This window comes from Ctenopharyngodon idella, chromosome 12 (assembly GCF_019924925.1).
Source record: "Ctenopharyngodon idella isolate HZGC_01 chromosome 12, HZGC01, whole genome shotgun sequence".
Taxonomy (NCBI): Eukaryota; Metazoa; Chordata; class Actinopteri; order Cypriniformes; family Xenocyprididae; genus Ctenopharyngodon; species Ctenopharyngodon idella.
In genome coordinates this window covers 7,668,477-7,690,711 of record NC_067231.1, presented here as the reverse complement: position 1 = coordinate 7,690,711, position 22,235 = coordinate 7,668,477, and the positions used below count along the sequence as shown (strand labels likewise).

General features: G+C 40.8%; 1 protein-coding gene and 17 non-coding genes across 18 annotated transcripts in view; all 18 read right to left on the bottom strand.

The window, feature by feature from the left end:
* The window catches only part of lrrc3ca (leucine rich repeat containing 3Ca), a 55,844-nt gene extending 54,503 nt beyond the window's left edge, over window positions 1-1,341 (bottom strand). Inside the window, exon 1 of the mRNA XM_051915297.1 lies at window positions 1,195-1,341. The gene's annotated coding sequence lies outside the window, so the exon portion shown is untranslated. The remainder of the gene's footprint in view (window positions 1-1,194) is intronic.
* A 12,498-nt stretch (window positions 1,342-13,839) lies between these two features.
* trnal-uag (transfer RNA leucine (anticodon UAG)) lies at window positions 13,840-13,921 on the bottom strand. Its single transcript has one exon. It is a non-coding gene; the product is annotated as a tRNA-Leu (tRNA).
* Window positions 13,922-14,106: 185 nt separating this feature from the next.
* trnal-aag (transfer RNA leucine (anticodon AAG)) lies at window positions 14,107-14,188 on the bottom strand. Its single transcript has one exon. It is a non-coding gene; the product is annotated as a tRNA-Leu (tRNA).
* A 597-nt stretch (window positions 14,189-14,785) lies between these two features.
* trnal-uag (transfer RNA leucine (anticodon UAG)) lies at window positions 14,786-14,867 on the bottom strand. The gene has a single exon. It is a non-coding gene; the product is annotated as a tRNA-Leu (tRNA).
* Window positions 14,868-15,052: 185 nt separating this feature from the next.
* trnal-aag (transfer RNA leucine (anticodon AAG)) lies at window positions 15,053-15,134 on the bottom strand. The gene has a single exon. It is a non-coding gene; the product is annotated as a tRNA-Leu (tRNA).
* A 685-nt stretch (window positions 15,135-15,819) lies between these two features.
* trnal-uag (transfer RNA leucine (anticodon UAG)) lies at window positions 15,820-15,901 on the bottom strand. Its single transcript has one exon. It is a non-coding gene; the product is annotated as a tRNA-Leu (tRNA).
* A 185-nt stretch (window positions 15,902-16,086) lies between these two features.
* On the bottom strand, window positions 16,087-16,168 carry trnal-aag (transfer RNA leucine (anticodon AAG)). The gene has a single exon. It is a non-coding gene; the product is annotated as a tRNA-Leu (tRNA).
* Window positions 16,169-16,853: 685 nt separating this feature from the next.
* trnal-uag (transfer RNA leucine (anticodon UAG)) lies at window positions 16,854-16,935 on the bottom strand. Its single transcript has one exon. It is a non-coding gene; the product is annotated as a tRNA-Leu (tRNA).
* A 185-nt stretch (window positions 16,936-17,120) lies between these two features.
* trnal-aag (transfer RNA leucine (anticodon AAG)) lies at window positions 17,121-17,202 on the bottom strand. The gene has a single exon. It is a non-coding gene; the product is annotated as a tRNA-Leu (tRNA).
* Window positions 17,203-17,887: 685 nt separating this feature from the next.
* Window positions 17,888-17,969, bottom strand: trnal-uag (transfer RNA leucine (anticodon UAG)). The gene has a single exon. It is a non-coding gene; the product is annotated as a tRNA-Leu (tRNA).
* Window positions 17,970-18,154: 185 nt separating this feature from the next.
* trnal-aag (transfer RNA leucine (anticodon AAG)) lies at window positions 18,155-18,236 on the bottom strand. Its single transcript has one exon. It is a non-coding gene; the product is annotated as a tRNA-Leu (tRNA).
* A 685-nt stretch (window positions 18,237-18,921) lies between these two features.
* Window positions 18,922-19,003, bottom strand: trnal-uag (transfer RNA leucine (anticodon UAG)). Its single transcript has one exon. It is a non-coding gene; the product is annotated as a tRNA-Leu (tRNA).
* A 185-nt stretch (window positions 19,004-19,188) lies between these two features.
* trnal-aag (transfer RNA leucine (anticodon AAG)) lies at window positions 19,189-19,270 on the bottom strand. The gene has a single exon. It is a non-coding gene; the product is annotated as a tRNA-Leu (tRNA).
* Window positions 19,271-19,955: 685 nt separating this feature from the next.
* trnal-uag (transfer RNA leucine (anticodon UAG)) lies at window positions 19,956-20,037 on the bottom strand. The gene has a single exon. It is a non-coding gene; the product is annotated as a tRNA-Leu (tRNA).
* A 185-nt stretch (window positions 20,038-20,222) lies between these two features.
* trnal-aag (transfer RNA leucine (anticodon AAG)) lies at window positions 20,223-20,304 on the bottom strand. The gene has a single exon. It is a non-coding gene; the product is annotated as a tRNA-Leu (tRNA).
* A 685-nt stretch (window positions 20,305-20,989) lies between these two features.
* trnal-uag (transfer RNA leucine (anticodon UAG)) lies at window positions 20,990-21,071 on the bottom strand. Its single transcript has one exon. It is a non-coding gene; the product is annotated as a tRNA-Leu (tRNA).
* Window positions 21,072-21,256: 185 nt separating this feature from the next.
* On the bottom strand, window positions 21,257-21,338 carry trnal-aag (transfer RNA leucine (anticodon AAG)). The gene has a single exon. It is a non-coding gene; the product is annotated as a tRNA-Leu (tRNA).
* A 685-nt stretch (window positions 21,339-22,023) lies between these two features.
* Window positions 22,024-22,105, bottom strand: trnal-uag (transfer RNA leucine (anticodon UAG)). Its single transcript has one exon. It is a non-coding gene; the product is annotated as a tRNA-Leu (tRNA).
* Between the last annotated feature and the right edge of the window lie 130 nt (window positions 22,106-22,235).

Sequence of the window (22,235 nt, the reverse complement as noted above, 5' to 3'; positions counted from 1 at the left end):
AACTTTATTTAACATGACTGAATGACATAATGTTACCTTAAAACATAAAGTAATTTTCAGGGTCAAATCTTTAACAACTGCACATTTTCAGTTTTATACAGTACACAGTAGTGTAAAGGTAAATGTGTGTGGGTGTTGAGAGAACAGAGAGAACTTCACAAAAAATAAATAAATAAATAAAAACCAGATTATAATAGCTGTTTGATGTACAGCAATGTACAGAAACCAACAAAAGCTTTAACCATGAGAAACAGTTCTTAGTCTACAAACTGTTGTGCTTCCTCATCTCTAGTCTTCTTTAATAATTCATTTCAAACAATGTCTGAGTGCTCCTGAATGCTGGAGTGTGTGATAGTTTACACGGAGCCCCGGATGCCAACCTGAACTGTTCAATTACCTGTTTTTTTTTTTTTTTTCCAATAATCAATAATCTCATAAATTTGACCTATCAATAACCATAAAACATCATTGCAATGACTCTTTCCTATTATCTTGACAAATTAAGTGATGTATAAAGTGCAGATTTTATGAATATTGTGTCTTCACATATATCAGTGAACAGTTTGACACCTAATTATGTCTATAATTAAAAACAGTAGTTATTGTCCATACTAATTATTAAGACAACTGCACTGTAAGATTTTGTGCTTCATGTTGTAAGAACCAAATGACTTTGTAATACATTTTATTCAAGTCAAAATATTATTTAAAATGACTAAATCAACCTGACCACATTAATTAGCCTAATTTTTAAGCATAACATTGGGTACAAATGACTCCTCAAGGTAACAACTGTACTTAACATTTTCACTGTTTTATAGTGTATTGTATTAATAAGAATATTTAAGAAAATATAAAAAATGTAAATGTAACAATTTAATATGTAAATAAATATTTAAGATAATATTTATAAGTAAAAACAGTTGTGTTTTGCAAGTTTTGTAAGAGTTGCAAGTGTTTTAGTTGGTTATACATAGCTGTTCTTCATTCATTTGCGTGTGACTCCTGAAGGAAAAAATAGCATTACAAATAAAACCAATAGTTTTATTATTATGAACCTTAATCAGAAACCTATCGACTATCTAAAACCTTAATGTACAGCTGTCACGTGTATATTATTTCCTCGTTTAAATGCGTTGGCATGTAATAGCGAGCGTTCAGTGCACTTCTCATTCAAACACAAGACTGACTTACATTTTTCCTCTCTGTCTTCTGAAATCTCCTCTACTCTTGTCGGCATTCGCCTTCGTGTGTTTGCAGCAGAGATGGGAGTTCAGTGTCATTTGCACAAATATTCCGTCTAGTTCAGTGCTGGAGATCCGCACGCTGCGCGCGCCGTGGACGTGTCTGGACGCAGAGAGAGAGAGAGAGAGAGAGAGAGAGAGAGAGAGAGAGAGCACTGATCAGTTTCCACGCAACCAGCCGCACACATCAGCACAGCATCAGAGACTACAAGAAATTTATTCTGATGGTTCCAGTTGACTCGATATATTAACTTTCATCAACAGATAATTAATTTAGTGTTCATTTAGGTAGTTGCCGTGACACTTGATTCAGATGTTTTCCATAATCATATTTTATCTATAAATTTGATAACTGTTTCCAAATTCCATTAGCTCGCGTTTAGGATTTTTAAGCATAATATAGCTGATGTTTGCTTATGTCATATACTTGACAATAAACAAGTGTGTGAATGTAAATCTTTTTTTTTTTTTTTTTTTTTGGCGCCTGAAGAAAAACACATTATAGATTCTGAAGTGTAAGTAGACAATATAGATTGACAGAGAGTGCAAATGCATGACGCCTCCTATTTTTTAACACCTTGCGTTGATTTTTCTTGAGTGATATAATGTTAAGCCTGTGGTGCCTGTCAAGTCACATTTAAAGGTTAGTCTGTGAAAAGATCACTGAGGCCTCCCTCCATGCTGAAACACGACTTGTTTCATATTTACTTTAGCTATGACCACATGCTGGCTTGGCAGATCGTTTAAAATTAACAAACTAATTGAGCTTTGCCTCCAAACCCAAAGGCTGTTTTTCTACTTCAGTTCCTGTAATTATGTTTAGGCAACAGGGGGGGAAAACCCTTTGGACTGATGAAACTAATCATTCATATAGGCTATTTCACCCTCCTGTGTTCTCTCTCTTTGTCTGCCTCACACACTCAAACTAAATCAGACAGCTAGCTACTTAAAATGATGACCTGAGTGTGGGTGAGCTGCTGTTAATTCTGATTGATCTGTGACCTGCTGGAGCACTTATGGACTTAATGTAACAAGATGTGTGTAAGTGTGTGTGTTTGTAGCACTCCAAAATGATTGTCTTTTATACTTTCACATTACCATGTGATGTCATAACGATAGGAGAACAAGAAGGCAAAGCTGCACCATATTACTATATTAAAAATCAAAGCAAGAGGGTTGTATTACATAATTCATCTTTGAAATTCTCAGCCACACCAGTATTTCACCCTTGAAATAGGAGTCAATCATACTGAAGCTGCTTAATCTATAAGTGATTGTATTGTGCTCACTGCATGACCTTGCATTCTCTGTGGCTCTATAATAAGCCCAAACCTTCAAGACAGAGCTTACACACTAGATAGAAAACATTAGATTTGTGAATAATAAACAATTGCAGGTTTTCAGCATACTTCTAAAAAAGGTAATAATACATTTTTAAATAATATACTTAAAGGCCAATACTAAGTCAGCATTCTGATGTAGTACACAGAAGCCTGCACTGTCTATACAATGTAAACAGCGTAGGAGACTGACAAGGGGGAGACGAAATTGTTGAATAAAGTCATTATTTTTGTTTTGTTTTTGTCCAAAAAAAGTATTCTCGTCGCTTCATAACATTAAGCTTGAAACACTGTAGTCACGTTGACTTGTCTTTACTACTTTTCTGGACTTTGAAAGTGGTAATTATGTTACTTTCTATGGGGGATAAGAAAAAAGAAACTCTTGGATTTCATCAAAAATATCTTAATTTATGTTGAAGATGAACAAAGGTCTTACGGATGTGGAATGACGTGAGGGTGAGTACTTAATGACAGAAATTAAATTTTTGGGTGAACTAACCCTTTAAGTGCAAACTTAATGTAATGTTTTCAGACACTTAAATGCATGTTAATTGCAATTAATTGAAAATGTTTTATAGTATAAATTTATATTAAATGCATTTAGAGCTGACCTTTAGACAGATTTTTTGACTCACTAAAGTAGGACATGAGTACAGTCAAACCAAAAACACTATACACTATAGTTCAGTTATGGAAGTAAGGATAGCAAAATAAAGTAAACTGTGACATATTATGATCAAAAATTCTACATACAGTGAACTACCAGTAAAATTGCTAAAAATTTGGAACCAAAAATTATTCAGACACTTTGACCCGACCATGTTTTGCTTAAGTGTTATCTGACATAATTAAGATTATTTTTTCTGACAGTTTAACTCTGAGATCTTGTCATATTTTATTACCGTTTTTTTTAAACTATAGTGTATAAACTGTATTAATGAATGAAATGTTCAATGTGTCTGAATACATTCTGGTTTGACTGTACATCTTTATATGTAATTTCATAATTACTTCTATTGTTTTTGAAATATGGTAAAAGTGTACTGCCAAAAGTACTGACAAGCATTTATGGTGAACTAACATATACTTTTATTTCACGACAAGTACAGATTTTTAAAAATAAACTTAAGATTTGAAGCACACTACAAGAGCACATTCAATACAATTAAGGTCACTTCTTTTTCACAAGGGTAGCAAGAACATCAGATAGTGTAACAACATAAAATCACCTTGAACTCTGCATTAGGTAGAAGATATTGTATAGATTAGAATGTCATTATGCAAAAGACTACTGGCAAACAGTCAAACAGCTCTACAAGATTTTGTCAATCACACTGAATTTCACAACTGTTAATCATAGATAAGGTTAGTAATTTGAGCAAACCTCTAGCCTTAAGTATTAAGCTTTGGCATGTAACTAGTTTGTGGGCACTGGACAAGTGATGGGACTATTGGACAGTTCTTCTCTGCGATAAAGGCAGAGGATAAAATGAGCAAAAAATATCCATAAACGTACAATAATTGAAGGAGGAACCAGAGTCTGATCTTTTCATCCAACAAAACACATTTAAGCTCTAGGCTGAAAGCAGATCAAAGCACTCCAGACTGATGGAAGTGGATTAATCTAGAGCATCTTTCTCATCATTCAAATTCAATCATATCATACAAAAAAAGAAACACAATCCACCTCTTACCTCAGACTAATTCTGTGATAGCAGTCTTGACATAATGAAAAAATGGCTTTTTTATTTTACTAATTTTTTTTTTTTTAAGGCAAGTGGTTACACAAAATTAATTTATTTTAATTTTTAACATATATTTTTACTTAATGTCTTTTAGTTATATCAACTCAATTATGTCACAATAAACCGAAACACCTGTTAATGATCAGTTATACTGTACATTTCAAAAGAGTCTCTGTAGCTAGCATAACATGTTTACATAGCTATGCAGTAAAGAAGTAAAAAGTTACTTGCTACTGCACTAGCATTAACACGACTAGCATTAGTGACAGTTCCATCTTTGTTGTCACACACATCCTAACCACAAGCTGTACTTTTTACAATGGTAGCCACAAAAACTTTGACATAATAGAAACTCTTTTAAATGTCAAACATAATTGAACATTAAACACTATCAGGTGTTTCCCTTTACTCAAAACACATAAAATAACATTTAATTTCAATATTTACTCTCCTGATCCATCCCTATGCAGTATGCCAGGAACTAAAAATCCACTGCAGTTTCAGTTACTGCAACAAAAATTATTTAGGTAGTCCCAACACAAATGGATTAAGTAAACTTCAATTTTCACATTTAAGTAGATTGATCACAATCAGAATAAGTGACAAAATGTTCAGTAATTGTGTCGCTTTAGCACATTTGTCTCTCGACTTCACTCTTCTGTGACTATGATGTTTAGGTGCTATATATATATGTTAAGTTTTCTGTACTATTTAAATGTTCTGGGTTCAATATGAGTTAAGCTCTTTTGACATAACACTGTCATTGTTCTTTTAACGTGTAAAAGTAAAAACAAACGCAAATTGTATTTATGCAATCTGGTGAATTTGGAGGCCAAGGCAACACTCTCTTTGTCCTGTTTCTCAAACCATTCCTGAAAAATATTTGCAGTGTGTTAAAGCCTGTTCACACAAAGGACGATAACTATAAAGATAATGATAAAGATACAGTTATAAAAGTCATTATCAACATTAAACAATAGCAGAGTTCACACCACAGCTATAACGATAACGGCACAGAAAAACAATATCGTCAGAATCACTTTTAGATTTTATCCAGCTGATGAAAGATAAAAACATTTACAGCCAATCAGAATCCATCCTGCTATAACGCGCTTCAGCAATTAAAGTGACAGACAAGAATGCGCTTAGAATAAACAGAACAATATCGTTCACTGGTGCGGATGCTAATACTGTTATCTTTATAGTCATCTTTATAGATATCGTTCTTGGTGTGAATGGTCCTTTGTGTGAAGGGTGCTGAAAGAAGCCACTGCCATCAGGGAACACCATTGCCATGAGGGGTTGTACATGGTCTGCAACAGTCTATAGGCAGGAGGTACTGTCAAACTGACAACCACATGAATGCCAGGACCCAAGGTTTCCCAGCAGAACATTGCCCAGAGCATAACACTGCCTTTGCCAGCCTGCCTTCTTCCCACAGTGCATCCTGCTGCCATCTCTTCCCCAGAAGCTTTCCATAAAGTGGATGATGTTATTTACTGTTTTAATACTGTTTGTCATGCTGTATATGTACATGTTGTATTGCCAAAGAAAGAATATTTAGGACTGTATTTGAAGAACTGGCACCCTATCTCCCTTTTAGGGATAGATTATAAAATACTTTCAAAGGCATTAATAAATCGCTTGAAGAAAGTTATGGCTTCATTAATTTATGAAGACCAGTCTTATTGCATTCCAAGACATTCTATTTTTGATAACCTTTTTCTTGTGCATGATTTATTACATCTTACTGAGATATATGGAATTGATGTGGGACTTTTATCACTTGACCAGGAAAAGGCATTCGACAGAGTCGACCATAGATATCTTTTTAATGCCTTGTCAGCCTTTGGATTTGGATAACAGTTCATTTCATGGATCCAGATACTTTATACAGATGTTTACAGTATGCAGAAGATAAATGGAACCTTAACAAGAACTTTTCCTGTGAGTAGAGGCGTAAGACAAGGATGCAGCCTCACAGGACTTTTATATGTAATATCTATAGAACCTTTCTAAGGGAAAAGTTGCAAGGTATTTCAGTCCGCAATCCAAATATATCAGAAACTACTATAGTTAGACTAGATGTTACCGTCATAATAAGATCTCAAGAAGATATTTCTCAATTGAGCAAGTACCTGGACTGTTTTCAAAAAGCATCTTCAGCAAAAGTAAATTGGAATAAAACTTTACTGTGTGGTCAGTGGCAGGAAGAAGATCCACCTCATCTCCCACAACAGTGCCACTGGAATACATAGGGATTGAAAATCCTTGGAATTTCTTTGGAACTCAACAATACATGACAAAGAATTGGGATGGAGTAGTTGAAAAGATACTGGGAAGATTAAAGTGATGGAGTTGGATTCAACCACAATTATCATACAGAGGCAGAGTTTTAGTGGTAAACAACTTAGCTGCTTCAATTTTGTGTCATCAATTGATTGTTTTAGACCCTCCAGCAGGACTTTTACAGTTATTCCAGAAACATTTTGTGAATTTTCTGAGGACATCATTGGCTTCATCCAGGCATACTAAATGTACCTGTGTTTGAGGGTGGTCAAGGTCTCATTGATTTAACCTCTAAATGGAAAGCTAGAGATTACAATCGGCTCAAAAACTGCTTTATGACATTGATCCACAACCATGGATTTATGGTTTTGCAGTATTACAAGCTATTATGGGGCTTGACAGACAATTATTCCTAATGTCTAATAATGTAATCAAAGGTTTGGGTATGAATGGGTTCTATCAGTCTGTATTAAGAGCATGGAGTACATTTAAAGTGGAAAGAGAGAATCATTTTGGTCTTGAAGAACCACTTTTTGTTTTATAATTCATGGCTATGTCACTAATCTAAATTGCCAAGCATTAAAATCAACACTTTTATTTCATCTGGGCCCGGTTTCACAGACAGGGCTTAGACTAAGCCAGGATTAGGCCTTAGTTCAATTAGGGTATTTACATAGCTTTTATAAACGTACCCTAGAAAAAAACATTACTAGTGTGCATCTTGAGACAAAACAATGGCTCTGACATATTTTAAGATATGTCAGTGCAAGTTACTTTTCAGTTTAAACAGCTCAATCATGCATTTTAGTCTAGGACTAGCTTAAGCCTTGTCTGTGAAACCAGGGGCTGGTGTTTTAAATGTGGGAGATTTAATTTACACAGAACAAAATAAATGGTTTTCTATACAAGAAATAACTAAACAAATGGGGAGAAGGTCAGAAAGGGTAGTGAAGAATGTTTTAAGTAAGTTAAAATAATAATTTCCTATTAAATAAGTTTATTGAATATTATTTTGTTAGTGGTTTAAATCAATGTTTTTTTTCCTGAATTATTTGTTACACCATATAATTGGCAGGATAATGAGGATATAAGACAACTCTTTTCTTTATGAGAACTTCAACATGTGTCCTTTTTAGAATGTAGTAAGTGACAATTGTACATAGCATCTGTGAAGTCAAGATTTTGTGAACATTTTAAAAATAAGGTAGATACAAAATGGAGGAGTTGTCTATCTGTCCCTAATGAACTATCACTTTCATGGCATTTGTTTTATAAAAGTCCATTGCGATCAACGATCAGGAGATTTACAATGGCGTATCCTGCATTGTGCATTAGCCACAAAAACTTTTTTGTTTAAGTGTAACTTTAGTATGTCTTCAGTATGTAAATTTTGTAATGTACCAGATACTGTTTTTCATATTTTTTTTTTTTCAGATTGTTACAGAATTATACCTCTTTTAGATCTCTTATATCTTTAAAGGCTTTGGTTGGAAATTTTCAAAAACAGTATTCATTTTTGGGTTTAAATATTTTAAGTCTCAAAGTGAGTGCTGCACCTTCTCCATTTTTTTAATTGGTCAGGCAAAGTTAACTATCTGGAAAGCATATAAAATAGAAAATGAAGAGAAAAGAATTAATATAGTAGAATTGTTTAAAGCCTTGGTGGAATCTAGAGTTAAAATAGAGAATGAATTTTATAAAATGAACAATGATATGCTAATCTTTAAAAGGAAGTGGTGTATGAATGCAATTCTGTGAATGATGATGATAAATTAGTGTTTAAATGGTATTGTTGAAATTTGATGGAATTAATATTGAACTAAAATTATATTATTCATTGTTATTAAAATGTTATCAATTATAAAAATGTTTTTATAATATGATGAAAAATAAAAAGTGTGTTTATCGTCTCTCGCTCTCTCTCTGTCTCTTGTCCTCCCACTCTCTGTTAATAGATAATGAACATCAGATGGCTGTCATTTCCTGGTGGCCCATTCGGATTAGAGATCCGGGAGTAAGTAGAAAGCCCCATACTTCCCCATACTGTAGCTTTTGTGCTAGCAATTAGTTTTCTACTTAAATCTTTTCTTTTAGTTGTAACCTTTTGTTGATGCTATTGTTTGTACTTTCTCATTTGGAAGTAGTAGGGAGGTGGACACTAGTTTCTTTTTTCTTACCATTTTCTCATGGAGCAAAGGAAGATTTTTGTTGTTTATTTTGACTTTTTTTAAAAAAGAAAGATTAGATAGTACCACTCCAAACCAAATAGTGGACATTTTTGTTTGTTGCTTTGGCCTTGCCCCTATCATGCACACACAGAAGAGGACAGACAAGGTAAGTGCAAACAGAGTCTTTATTATTAGGTTAGGGGAGAACAGAGCGGGAATGCAACAGGTAAGAATATGAACTGTTGATAGTTGATTGAAGACTTAGCTGATAGTAACACAGTGTTTCTGGTGCAGGTGATGAGGACTGATGAACAGGATCAAGGCTGATGACGAAGGGGAACAGCAAGGGAATGACAGACAGATGATAGAAGACAGATCCGGATACACAGGTAAGTAACTCAGGTGAGTAACAGGTAGGGTCATGGAGCTTGTCATAGACAAGACCAGACAACTAGGGTGAGGACGGTGACTGCAGATATAGGGTGAGTTGATGAGGGTGTGCAGGTGCTGGTGATCAGTAATCAGGAGATGAGCTGTGGAAGGAGTGGTGATGGCCGACTAATTGCAGGTGAGTGGATTGTGGGAAATGTAGTGCGGAGAAGGTGACTGTGACAGCCCCCTCCTGAAGCATTATTTTTGCTTCCATTCTTTGTTGAGAATTGTAAATAAATATCTAATTTTTGTTTGGAACTGATGAGTTAGCGTCTTCTTCTGGGTCAGGAGATACAAAAGTCAAGTCTTTGAAATTTTTTTTTTTTTTAATGTTTTTATCTGTTATTCCTCCCCCAAACCTAGACTGGAGTGAGGACGTAACAGTACAATATCAGTTTATTTGGTGTTTGGATCATAATTTAAAAAATGCAAGGAAATGTAACATTTCTAAATGTGTCCCACTTTAGTACTGTTCATGCTAAGTTTCACTTGTAAATATGACAGATTACAGAATTAAAATTAGTTACCAACATAGTTTGGCACTGATTTAAAGTGAGGCTATTTCATAATTTTTAAAAATGTCAGTTATATCTTTCCTTGAGCCATCGAACCCAGAAAGTACAAGAACAAGACCTTTACAATAAAATTTAAATTTCATTATTATATGAAATCCTTTTTTGCTTTGTTGAATGATGGATCTGACAGTTGACTGAAAGACTGACAAGCAGATGTTAACAGTAAATCTTAGTGAATCTATTTTCTGCATCCTGCTTAATTCACAAAATATAAGTAATGTCATGCAACGTTATATACTAATGATAAATAAAGCATGCACATTGCTGGTAGACAGAACTTATAATAATGCATAGAATGTATTGGTTACATTTTTGCAAAACAGTATGATCCCCCTCAAATGTTGTTGCTGGTGTTCAAAAAGGCATTAAATCCTTTTAAACTGAACTAGTAAACAGTGCTATTAAAAAACAGTGCTATTATTTTTTTTGCCTTAAATTTACTTTGTGCTTTAAAAATTATTACCCAAACCTCGCACATCTATCATATCTATCATTTATAAATTCTACAACCATACCTCCATTGTACAAATCTGCTGGAGTGTAAAAAGGAAGTAAAGACAATTTGATCCTGTTGACCTTTCAGCATAAGGGGAACACTTTCCCATGATGGTTTCAGAAAGGCAAACAAAGAAGTGGCAGGGTGGAGCTCAGGTTCCTAAAGGTTACTGAGATACCCCATGCATGTTCTAAAAATGCGTAGGTAATTAGGGACGAGAAAGAAAAAGGCATACAATGATTTAGATAAAAATATTAACATGTAATAATGGGCATGCTGTAATGGAAATGTGCATGAAAATCCTGTGAAAGTTTCTTTGCATAGATATTTTCTATCTATAATTCTGTTTTCGATAGTTTTCAAACATACACTGAGTTACAAACTGAATGTTTGAATGTTTTTCTTCTATTTTTAGATTATTCTCAACATCTTGGCTGGTAAAAGAAAGTAGAGTTTACTTTAAATGTTGTCTTCAGAATGTTAACCCTCCATGAGTCCTCACACCATATTCATCCACTTGTTTAGAATAACATGCAGCACAGATTCATAGATGGATCTTGGCATGTCCCTGCTGCGGTCAGGACCGTCGTGTTAATATAATCCCTCTGTCAGTCCGGATAAAAGTCATATTTCTTCTCACAACCGCCATGACAAGAACTGACCACTCCCTTTTTTTTCTTTCCCTATATGTTTTATTATTTTATTTGTTACATTTACCTGTTACTTCTAATAGCAACACACACTTCAAAGGCAGTTTTTTTAACTACACTGTGAAATCAGTCACATTCTCCAGTCTGCACAAAAGCATAATTCCACATACATAAAAGCAAACTTGGGGCTCCCTCTCTTGGTCATGAACAAAACTTACATATAACTTATTTAAAAAAAGTCATTAATCTGTGTGAATTTAAGATGCTTCCTCCTGTACCAACTTAATGGGCAAATATAAGTAAGACAAGTCAAATTTTTTTATTTCATTTTTTAAATTCATTTTTATTTGTATAGTGCTTTTAGCAATCCGTGTTGTTTCAAACAACTTTGCAGAAAATTGTGTCTCTTTAAGTCTCTACAAATTAAAGGGTTAAGACCTTTGTTTGTCTTCGGAACACAAATTAAGATATTTTTGATGAAATCCGAGGGTATCTGATCCACACATAGGCAGCAACAACATTGCACCTTTTGAGGTCCAGAAAGGTACTAAAGACATTGTTAAAACCATTGACGTGACTACAGTGGTTCAAGCTTAATATTATGAAGTGACAAGAATACTTTTTGTGCTCAAAAACAAAACAAAAATAACGAATAAATAACAAATTCGTCTGTCCTCTGTCATACTGCTGCACTATTTTCATTGCATAGCTTCAGTGTTTATGTCTGAATGCGGGTTCAGTATTAAAATAAAATAAAATAAAATAAAATAAAATAAAATAAAATAAAATAAAATAAAATAAAATAAAATAAATATACAAATATCTTAAGGTGTTTGGGTAGTGGAAGGAAAATTCCTTTTCATAACAAAGAATGTACATAATATGTTACTGTTTTATATATTTATTTACTGTTTACTGTGTTGTTATTGACATTAGACCTGAACTATTGTCACATACTGATTTCATATTCTTTTGATTGGAATTTGAAATTTTCTTTTCTAGTGCATTTCATATCCTGTGAGATCACTTTTCAGTAGTGAAATAAAAATAAACTTTTTTTTAAACCTAATTGTTGTATTTCACTGTATGAGCAACTCGACAGATGAATGGCCTCCTTAATAAAGTGGTAAGCAGTCACTCTCCTGAATTGACGCATCCTGCCTAGGGTTGGGAATCATAAGAAAATTTCCGGTTCCGATTCCGGTTCTGCCTAACGATTCCGGCTCCGATTCCTGTTTTATTAAAATAATTAAACAACCAATAAAAATAGTAGTAAGGGGAAAAATGCACAATACTCAACTCACACAGTTTTTTTTATTATTATTATTTTGTTTTGTTATTATTATTCTTGTAAAATGAATTGGTAACACTTTACAATAAGGTTCATTAGTTAACATTAGTTAACTACATTAGTTAACATGAACTAATAATGAACTGCACTTGTACAGCATTTATTAATCTTTGTTAATATTAATTTCAACATTTACTAATACATTATTAAAATCTTGTTAACATTAATTAATGCACTGTGAACTAACATGAGCAAACAATGAACAACTCTATTTTCATGAACTAAGGTTAACAAAGATTAATAAATACAGTAACAAATGTATTGCTCATGGTTAGTTCATGTTAGATAATACATTAACTAATGAACATTATTGTAAAGTGTTACCAATGAATGTAACAGACTGCTAATCTCAACAAATTCGTTAACACTTTACAATAAGGTTCATTAGTTAACATGAGTTAACTACATTAACATGAACTAATAATGAACTGCATTTCTACAGCATTTAATCTTTGTGAATGTTAATTTCAACATTTACTAATACATTATTAAAATCAAGACTTGTATTTGTTAACATTAGTTAATGCACTGTAAACTAACATGAACAATATGAACAGCTGCATTTTTATTAACTAACATTAACAAGGACCAACAAATAAAGTAACAAATGTATTATTAATGGTTAGTTCATAACAAATGAACCTTATTGTAAAGTGTTATCACAAATTCAACACAAATAAGATGCTTGAACACACATGTAAGATCCAGACAGGTGAAACAGAATATTTTTTTAAGTTGCATTCATAAAGACTTGTTTCTGAAAGAATGATTCAGTGATAGATACATTTTAAACAGAAATTTGTTGCCACCTAGTGACCTAACAATGCAATCGATACAATCGTTATTTGAAGTCCAGTCATTTTTTTAGTAGGTGATTTATTCTATTTTGATCGGTAACATCAGCGTTTCTATCTGAATAATAAACTTTTGTATACTTCTGTGATAATTGGAATATTTGTAACACAGAAATAATAATACTGTGTGTTTGAAAAGATTGCTTATGAAGCTGTTTATATCTAAACACGACAACTGCTCTCTCTAGATTAACAAAAGAGAGAACACAGATTTGAATGTCATGATTTTATTTTTGTCAAAGATTTAATATAACCTACACGGGCGTATCTTTATCATTTAGGAATTAGATCATGTGGGTGAAGAAATCGAGAACGTGATCTTTTAAAGATTAATCGTGCAGCTTTGTGCAGTTATCTCTCTCTCTCTTGCTATATATCTGATGTATATGAGTAGTGCGAGGGCTTTTCAGTGAATTCATTGCTATAGTATTCATGAAGAGAGACATCTCTATTAAAGAATACGCTCCCCGCACGTTACCCACCCATCACAAAAGAACCATAATTTAGAAATCTTGCACGGTTCCGGTTTTCAAAAAACACTCTTGGTTGCAAACCCTAATACTGCCCGACTTGCATGACCCCTCGGCCACGCTACCCTGCGGGGCCCAAGGAACAGAGCGGGAGCATGCAGTGTCACTTCTCCAGTTTTTTTTGCTCAGGCATAGCAGCCAAAAGAGCCTTCTAAAAGCCTGTCTTGGCAGCGGTGGGATTCAAACCCACGCCCCCGAAGAGACTGGAGCCTAAATCCAGCGCCTTAGACCCCTCGGCCACGCTACCCTGCGGGGGCTCTCTTCGTGGGCCCCATTCTGCCCAGCAATAGAGAAAACGTCGGCCGTGGAGCTTCGCTGAGGCTCTGAAGCCCGTCGAGTGCGGCCAAGGAAGAGAGTGGGAGCATGCAGTGTCACTTCTACAGTCTATTTGCTCAGGCATAGCAGCCACAAGAGCCGTCTAAAAGCCTGTCTTGGCAGCAGTAGGATTCGAACCCACGCCCACGAAGAGACTGGAGCCTTAATCCAGCGCCTTAGACCGCTCGGCCACGCTACCGTGTGAGACAGCTTGCCTTTGAGGAGCTCCTCGACAGGCGGAAAGGCCTCCTAAAAACAGGGGTGCGCAGTTGCACTCCTGGAGGCCAACCCCCTCCCTGCAGGCTGCAATTTCCATCTCTGATCAAACACACCTGAATCAGCTAAGCAAAGCCTTCGGGCCTTACTCCAAAATGGCAGCCAGCTGTGTCGCAGGTCAACTCAAAATCACGAGGTAGTTGTCACTTCACGAAAAACTATCAGTGAGTCAAGTTGGCTGCTTCCATTATCGTAGACTGTGCATTACTATTATATTCAAATTCATTTTTAAAGTGTTATTATTGTAATTGTAAGTTAACAATGCGGGGATTGACTCAAAGTGCAAACGATCAAATCTCGGTTATTTAGTAACCCACGTACGAAGGGCGGGGCCCAGGAGTAGGAATGAGTCACCCCGCCTTAGTAATCAGACAATCGTTGTGGGAGAAACTGACGCATCCTGCCCGACTTGCAAGTCCCTGAAGGCCCTGGCTGTTGCCAAAGGTTTTCTTCGATTCCCAGCACTTTTGCGCCTTTTCGGAGCACGCTTAAGCTGTCTGGCCCTCTTTAAAACCACAGCTGGCAGCGGTGGGATTCGAACCCACGCCCCCGAAGAGACTGGAGCCTAAATCCAGCGCCTTAGACCCCTCGGCCACGCTACCCTGCGGGGGCTCTCTTCGTGGGCCCCATTCTGCCCAGCAATAGAGAAAAAGTCGGCCGTGGAGCTTCGCTGAGGCTCTGAAGCCCGTCGAGTGCGGCCAAGGAAGAGAGCGGGAGCATGCAGTGTCACTTCTCCAGTCTTTTTGCTCAGGCATAGCAGCCACAAGAGCCTTCTAAAAGCCTGTCTTGGCAGCGGTGGGATTCGAACCCACGCCCCCGAAGAGACTGGAGCCTTAATCCAGCGCCTTAGACCGCTCGGCCACGCTACCATGTGAGAACACCTTCCATGGGCCATTTTCCGCCTACATTCATGTATTTATTCTTTATTATGTCGCGCTTCGCCACAAGTACATCCGTTGAAATTCCTACGTGCCTTTGAGGAGCTCCTCGACAGGCGGAAAGGCCTCCTAAATACAGGGGTGCGCAGTTGCACTCCTGGAGGCCAACCCCCTCCCTGCAGGCTGCAGTTTCCATCTCTGATCAAACACACCTGAATCAGCTAAGCAAAGCCTTCGGGCCTTACTCCAAAATGGCAGCCAGCTGTGTCGCAGGTCAACTCAAAATCACGAGGTAGTTGTCACTTCACGAAAAACTATCAGTGAGTCAAGTTGGCTGCTTCCATTATCGTAGACTGTGCATTACTATTATATTCAAATTCATTTTTAAAGTGTTATTATTGTAATTGTAAGTTAACAATGCGGGGATTGACTCAAAGTGCAAACGATCAAATCTCGGTTATTTAGTAACCCACGTACGAAGGGCGGGGCCCAGGAGTAGGAATGAGTCACCCCGCCTTAGTAATCAGACAATCGTTGTGGGAGAAACTGACGCATCCTGCCCGACTTGCAAGTCCCTGAAGGCCCTGGCTGTTGCCAAAGGTTTTCTTCGATTCCCAGCACTTTTGCGCCTTTTCGGAGCACGCTTAAGCTGTCTGGCCCTCTTTAAAACCACAGCTGGCAGCGGTGGGATTCGAACCCACGCCCCCGAAGAGACTGGAGCCTAAATCCAGCGCCTTAGACCCCTCGGCCACGCTACCCTGCGGGGGCTCTCTTCGTGGGCCCCATTCTGCCCAGCAATAGAGAAAAAGTCGGCCGTGGAGCTTCGCTGAGGCTCTGAAGCCCGTCGAGTGCGGCCAAGGAAGAGAGCGGGAGCATGCAGTGTCACTTCTCCAGTCTTTTTGCTCAGGCATAGCAGCCACAAGAGCCTTCTAAAAGCCTGTCTTGGCAGCGGTGGGATTCGAACCCACGCCCCCGAAGAGACTGGAGCCTTAATCCAGCGCCTTAGACCGCTCGGCCACGCTACCATGTGAGAACACCTTCCATGGGCCATTTTCCGCCTACATTCATGTATTTATTCTTTATTATGTCGCGCTTCGCCACAAGTACATCCGTTGAAATTCCTACGTGCCTTTGAGGAGCTCCTCGACAGGCGGAAAGGCCTCCTAAATACAGGGGTGCGCAGTTGCACTCCTGGAGGCCAACCCCCTCCCTGCAGGCTGCAGTTTCCATCTCTGATCAAACACACCTGAATCAGCTAAGCAAAGCCTTCGGGCCTTACTCCAAAATGGCAGCCAGCTGTGTCGCAGGTCAACTCAAAATCACGAGGTAGTTGTCACTTCACGAAAAACTATCAGTGAGTCAAGTTGGCTGCTTCCATTATCGTAGACTGTGCATTACTATTATATTCAAATTCATTTTTAAAGTGTTATTATTGTAATTGTAAGTTAACAATGCGGGGATTGACTCAAAGTGCAAACGATCAAATCTCGGTTATTTAGTAACCCACGTACGAAGGGCGGGGCCCAGGAGTAGGAATGAGTCACCCCGCCTTAGTAATCAGACAATCGTTGTGGGAGAAACTGACGCATCCTGCCCGACTTGCAAGTCCCTGAAGGCCCTGGCTGTTGCCAAAGGTTTTCTTCGATTCCCAGCACTTTTGCGCCTTGTCGGAGCACGCTTAAGCTGTCTGGCCCTCTTTAAAACCACAGCTGGCAGCGGTGGGATTCGAACCCACGCCCCCGAAGAGACTGGAGCCTAAATCCAGCGCCTTAGACCCCTCGGCCACGCTACCCTGCGGGGGCTCTCTTCGTGGGCCCCATTCTGCCCAGCAATAGAGAAAAAGTCGGCCGTGGAGCTTCGCTGAGGCTCTGAAGCCCGTCGAGTGCGGCCAAGGAAGAGAGCGGGAGCATGCAGTGTCACTTCTCCAGTCTTTTTGCTCAGGCATAGCAGCCACAAGAGCCTTCTAAAAGCCTGTCTTGGCAGCGGTGGGATTCGAACCCACGCCCCCGAAGAGACTGGAGCCTTAATCCAGCGCCTTAGACCGCTCGGCCACGCTACCATGTGAGAACACCTTCCATGGGCCATTTTCCGCCTACATTCATGTATTTATTCTTTATTATGTCGCGCTTCGCCACAAGTACATCCGTTGAAATTCCTACGTGCCTTTGAGGAGCTCCTCGACAGGCGGAAAGGCCTCCTAAATACAGGGGTGCGCAGTTGCACTCCTGGAGGCCAACCCCCTCCCTGCAGGCTGCAGTTTCCATCTCTGATCAAACACACCTGAATCAGCTAAGCAAAGCCTTCGGGCCTTACTCCAAAATGGCAGCCAGCTGTGTCGCAGGTCAACTCAAAATCACGAGGTAGTTGTCACTTCACGAAAAACTATCAGTGAGTCAAGTTGGCTGCTTCCATTATCGTAGACTGTGCATTACTATTATATTCAAATTCATTTTTAAAGTGTTATTATTGTAATTGTAAGTTAACAATGCGGGGATTGACTCAAAGTGCAAACGATCAAATCTCGGTTATTTAGTAACCCACGTACGAAGGGCGGGGCCCAGGAGTAGGAATGAGTCACCCCGCCTTAGTAATCAGACAATCGTTGTGGGAGAAACTGACGCATCCTGCCCGACTTGCAAGTCCCTGAAGGCCCTGGCTGTTGCCAAAGGTTTTCTTCGATTCCCAGCACTTTTGCGCCTTGTCGGAGCACGCTTAAGCTGTCTGGCCCTCTTTAAAACCACAGCTGGCAGCGGTGGGATTCGAACCCACGCCCCCGAAGAGACTGGAGCCTAAATCCAGCGCCTTAGACCCCTCGGCCACGCTACCCTGCGGGGGCTCTCTTCGTGGGCCCCATTCTGCCCAGCAATAGAGAAAAAGTCGGCCGTGGAGCTTCGCTGAGGCTCTGAAGCCCGTCGAGTGCGGCCAAGGAAGAGAGCGGGAGCATGCAGTGTCACTTCTCCAGTCTTTTTGCTCAGGCATAGCAGCCACAAGAGCCTTCTAAAAGCCTGTCTTGGCAGCGGTGGGATTCGAACCCACGCCCCCGAAGAGACTGGAGCCTTAATCCAGCGCCTTAGACCGCTCGGCCACGCTACCATGTGAGAACACCTTCCATGGGCCATTTTCCGCCTACATTCATGTATTTATTCTTTATTATGTCGCGCTTCGCCACAAGTACATCCGTTGAAATTCCTACGTGCCTTTGAGGAGCTCCTCGACAGGCGGAAAGGCCTCCTAAATACAGGGGTGCGCAGTTGCACTCCTGGAGGCCAACCCCCTCCCTGCAGGCTGCAGTTTCCATCTCTGATCAAACACACCTGAATCAGCTAAGCAAAGCCTTCGGGCCTTACTCCAAAATGGCAGCCAGCTGTGTCGCAGGTCAACTCAAAATCACGAGGTAGTTGTCACTTCACGAAAAACTATCAGTGAGTCAAGTTGGCTGCTTCCATTATCGTAGACTGTGCATTACTATTATATTCAAATTCATTTTTAAAGTGTTATTATTGTAATTGTAAGTTAACAATGCGGGGATTGACTCAAAGTGCAAACGATCAAATCTCGGTTATTTAGTAACCCACGTACGAAGGGCGGGGCCCAGGAGTAGGAATGAGTCACCCCGCCTTAGTAATCAGACAATCGTTGTGGGAGAAACTGACGCATCCTGCCCGACTTGCAAGTCCCTGAAGGCCCTGGCTGTTGCCAAAGGTTTTCTTCGATTCCCAGCACTTTTGCGCCTTTTCGGAGCACGCTTAAGCTGTCTGGCCCTCTTTAAAACCACAGCTGGCAGCGGTGGGATTCGAACCCACGCCCCCGAAGAGACTGGAGCCTAAATCCAGCGCCTTAGACCCCTCGGCCACGCTACCCTGCGGGGGCTCTCTTCGTGGGCCCCATTCTGCCCAGCAATAGAGAAAAAGTCGGCCGTGGAGCTTCGCTGAGGCTCTGAAGCCCGTCGAGTGCGGCCAAGGAAGAGAGCGGGAGCATGCAGTGTCACTTCTCCAGTCTTTTTGCTCAGGCATAGCAGCCACAAGAGCCTTCTAAAAGCCTGTCTTGGCAGCGGTGGGATTCGAACCCACGCCCCCGAAGAGACTGGAGCCTTAATCCAGCGCCTTAGACCGCTCGGCCACGCTACCATGTGAGAACACCTTCCATGGGCCATTTTCCGCCTACATTCATGTATTTATTCTTTATTATGTCGCGCTTCGCCACAAGTACATCCGTTGAAATTCCTACGTGCCTTTGAGGAGCTCCTCGACAGGCGGAAAGGCCTCCTAAATACAGGGGTGCGCAGTTGCACTCCTGGAGGCCAACCCCCTCCCTGCAGGCTGCAGTTTCCATCTCTGATCAAACACACCTGAATCAGCTAAGCAAAGCCTTCGGGCCTTACTCCAAAATGGCAGCCAGCTGTGTCGCAGGTCAACTCAAAATCACGAGGTAGTTGTCACTTCACGAAAAACTATCAGTGAGTCAAGTTGGCTGCTTCCATTATCGTAGACTGTGCATTACTATTATATTCAAATTCATTTTTAAAGTGTTATTATTGTAATTGTAAGTTAACAATGCGGGGATTGACTCAAAGTGCAAACGATCAAATCTCGGTTATTTAGTAACCCACGTACGAAGGGCGGGGCCCAGGAGTAGGAATGAGTCACCCCGCCTTAGTAATCAGACAATCGTTGTGGGAGAAACTGACGCATCCTGCCCGACTTGCAAGTCCCTGAAGGCCCTGGCTGTTGCCAAAGGTTTTCTTCGATTCCCAGCACTTTTGCGCCTTTTCGGAGCACGCTTAAGCTGTCTGGCCCTCTTTAAAACCACAGCTGGCAGCGGTGGGATTCGAACCCACGCCCCCGAAGAGACTGGAGCCTAAATCCAGCGCCTTAGACCCCTCGGCCACGCTACCCTGCGGGGGCTCTCTTCGTGGGCCCCATTCTGCCCAGCAATAGAGAAAAAGTCGGCCGTGGAGCTTCGCTGAGGCTCTGAAGCCCGTCGAGTGCGGCCAAGGAAGAGAGCGGGAGCATGCAGTGTCACTTCTCCAGTCTTTTTGCTCAGGCATAGCAGCCACAAGAGCCTTCTAAAAGCCTGTCTTGGCAGCGGTGGGATTCGAACCCACGCCCCCGAAGAGACTGGAGCCTTAATCCAGCGCCTTAGACCGCTCGGCCACGCTACCATGTGAGAACACCTTCCATGGGCCATTTTCCGCCTACATTCATGTATTTATTCTTTATTATGTCGCGCTTCGCCACAAGTACATCCGTTGAAATTCCTACGTGCCTTTGAGGAGCTCCTCGACAGGCGGAAAGGCCTCCTAAATACAGGGGTGCGCAGTTGCACTCCTGGAGGCCAACCCCCTCCCTGCAGGCTGCAGTTTCCATCTCTGATCAAACACACCTGAATCAGCTAAGCAAAGCCTTCGGGCCTTACTCCAAAATGGCAGCCAGCTGTGTCGCAGGTCAACTCAAAATCACGAGGTAGTTGTCACTTCACGAAAAACTATCAGTGAGTCAAGTTGGCTGCTTCCATTATCGTAGACTGTGCATTACTATTATATTCAAATTCATTTTTAAAGTGTTATTATTGTAATTGTAAGTTAACAATGCGGGGATTGACTCAAAGTGCAAACGATCAAATCTCGGTTATTTAGTAACCCACGTACGAAGGGCGGGGCCCAGGAGTAGGAATGAGTCACCCCGCCTTAGTAATCAGACAATCGTTGTGGGAGAAACTGACGCATCCTGCCCGACTTGCAAGTCCCTGAAGGCCCTGGCTGTTGCCAAAGGTTTTCTTCGATTCCCAGCACTTTTGCGCCTTGTCGGAGCACGCTTAAGCTGTCTGGCCCTCTTTAAAACCACAGCTGGCAGCGGTGGGATTCGAACCCACGCCCCCGAAGAGACTGGAGCCTAAATCCAGCGCCTTAGACCCCTCGGCCACGCTACCCTGCGGGGGCTCTCTTCGTGGGCCCCATTCTGCCCAGCAATAGAGAAAAAGTCGGCCGTGGAGCTTCGCTGAGGCTCTGAAGCCCGTCGAGTGCGGCCAAGGAAGAGAGCGGGAGCATGCAGTGTCACTTCTCCAGTCTTTTTGCTCAGGCATAGCAGCCACAAGAGCCTTCTAAAAGCCTGTCTTGGCAGCGGTGGGATTCGAACCCACGCCCCCGAAGAGACTGGAGCCTTAATCCAGCGCCTTAGACCGCTCGGCCACGCTACCATGTGAGAACACCTTCCATGGGCCATTTTCCGCCTACATTCATGTATTTATTCTTTATTATGTCGCGCTTCGCCACAAGTACATCCGTTGAAATTCCTACGTGCCTTTGAGGAGCTCCTCGACAGGCGGAAAGGCCTCCTAAATACAGGGGTGCGCAGTTGCACTCCTGGAGGCCAACCCCCTCCCTGCAGGCTGCAGTTTCCATCTCTGATCAAACACACCTGAATCAGCTAAGCAAAGCCTTCGGGCCTTACTCCAAAATGGCAGCCAGCTGTGTCGCAGGTCAACTCAAAATCACGAGGTAGTTGTCACTTCACGAAAAACTATCAGTGAGTCAAGTTGGCTGCTTCCATTATCGTAGACTGTGCATTACTATTATATTCAAATTCATTTTTAAAGTGTTATTATTGTAATTGTAAGTTAACAATGCGGGGATTGACTCAAAGTGCAAACGATCAAATCTCGGTTATTTAGTAACCCACGTACGAAGGGCGGGGCCCAGGAGTAGGAATGAGTCACCCCGCCTTAGTAATCAGACAATCGTTGTGGGAGAAACTGACGCATCCTGCCCGACTTGCAAGTCCCTGAAGGCCCTGGCTGTTGCCAAAGGTTTTCTTCGATTCCCAGCACTTTTGCGCCTTGTCGGAGCACGCTTAAGCTGTCTGGCCCTCTTTAAAACCACAGCTGGCAGCGGTGGGATTCGAACCCACGCCCCCGAAGAGACTGGAGCCTAAATCCAGCGCCTTAGACCCCTCGGCCACGCTACCCTGCGGGGGCTCTCTTCGTGGGCCCCATTCTGCCCAGCAATAGAGAAAAAGTCGGCCGTGGAGCTTCGCTGAGGCTCTGAAGCCCGTCGAGTGCGGCCAAGGAAGAGAGCGGGAGCATGCAGTGTCACTT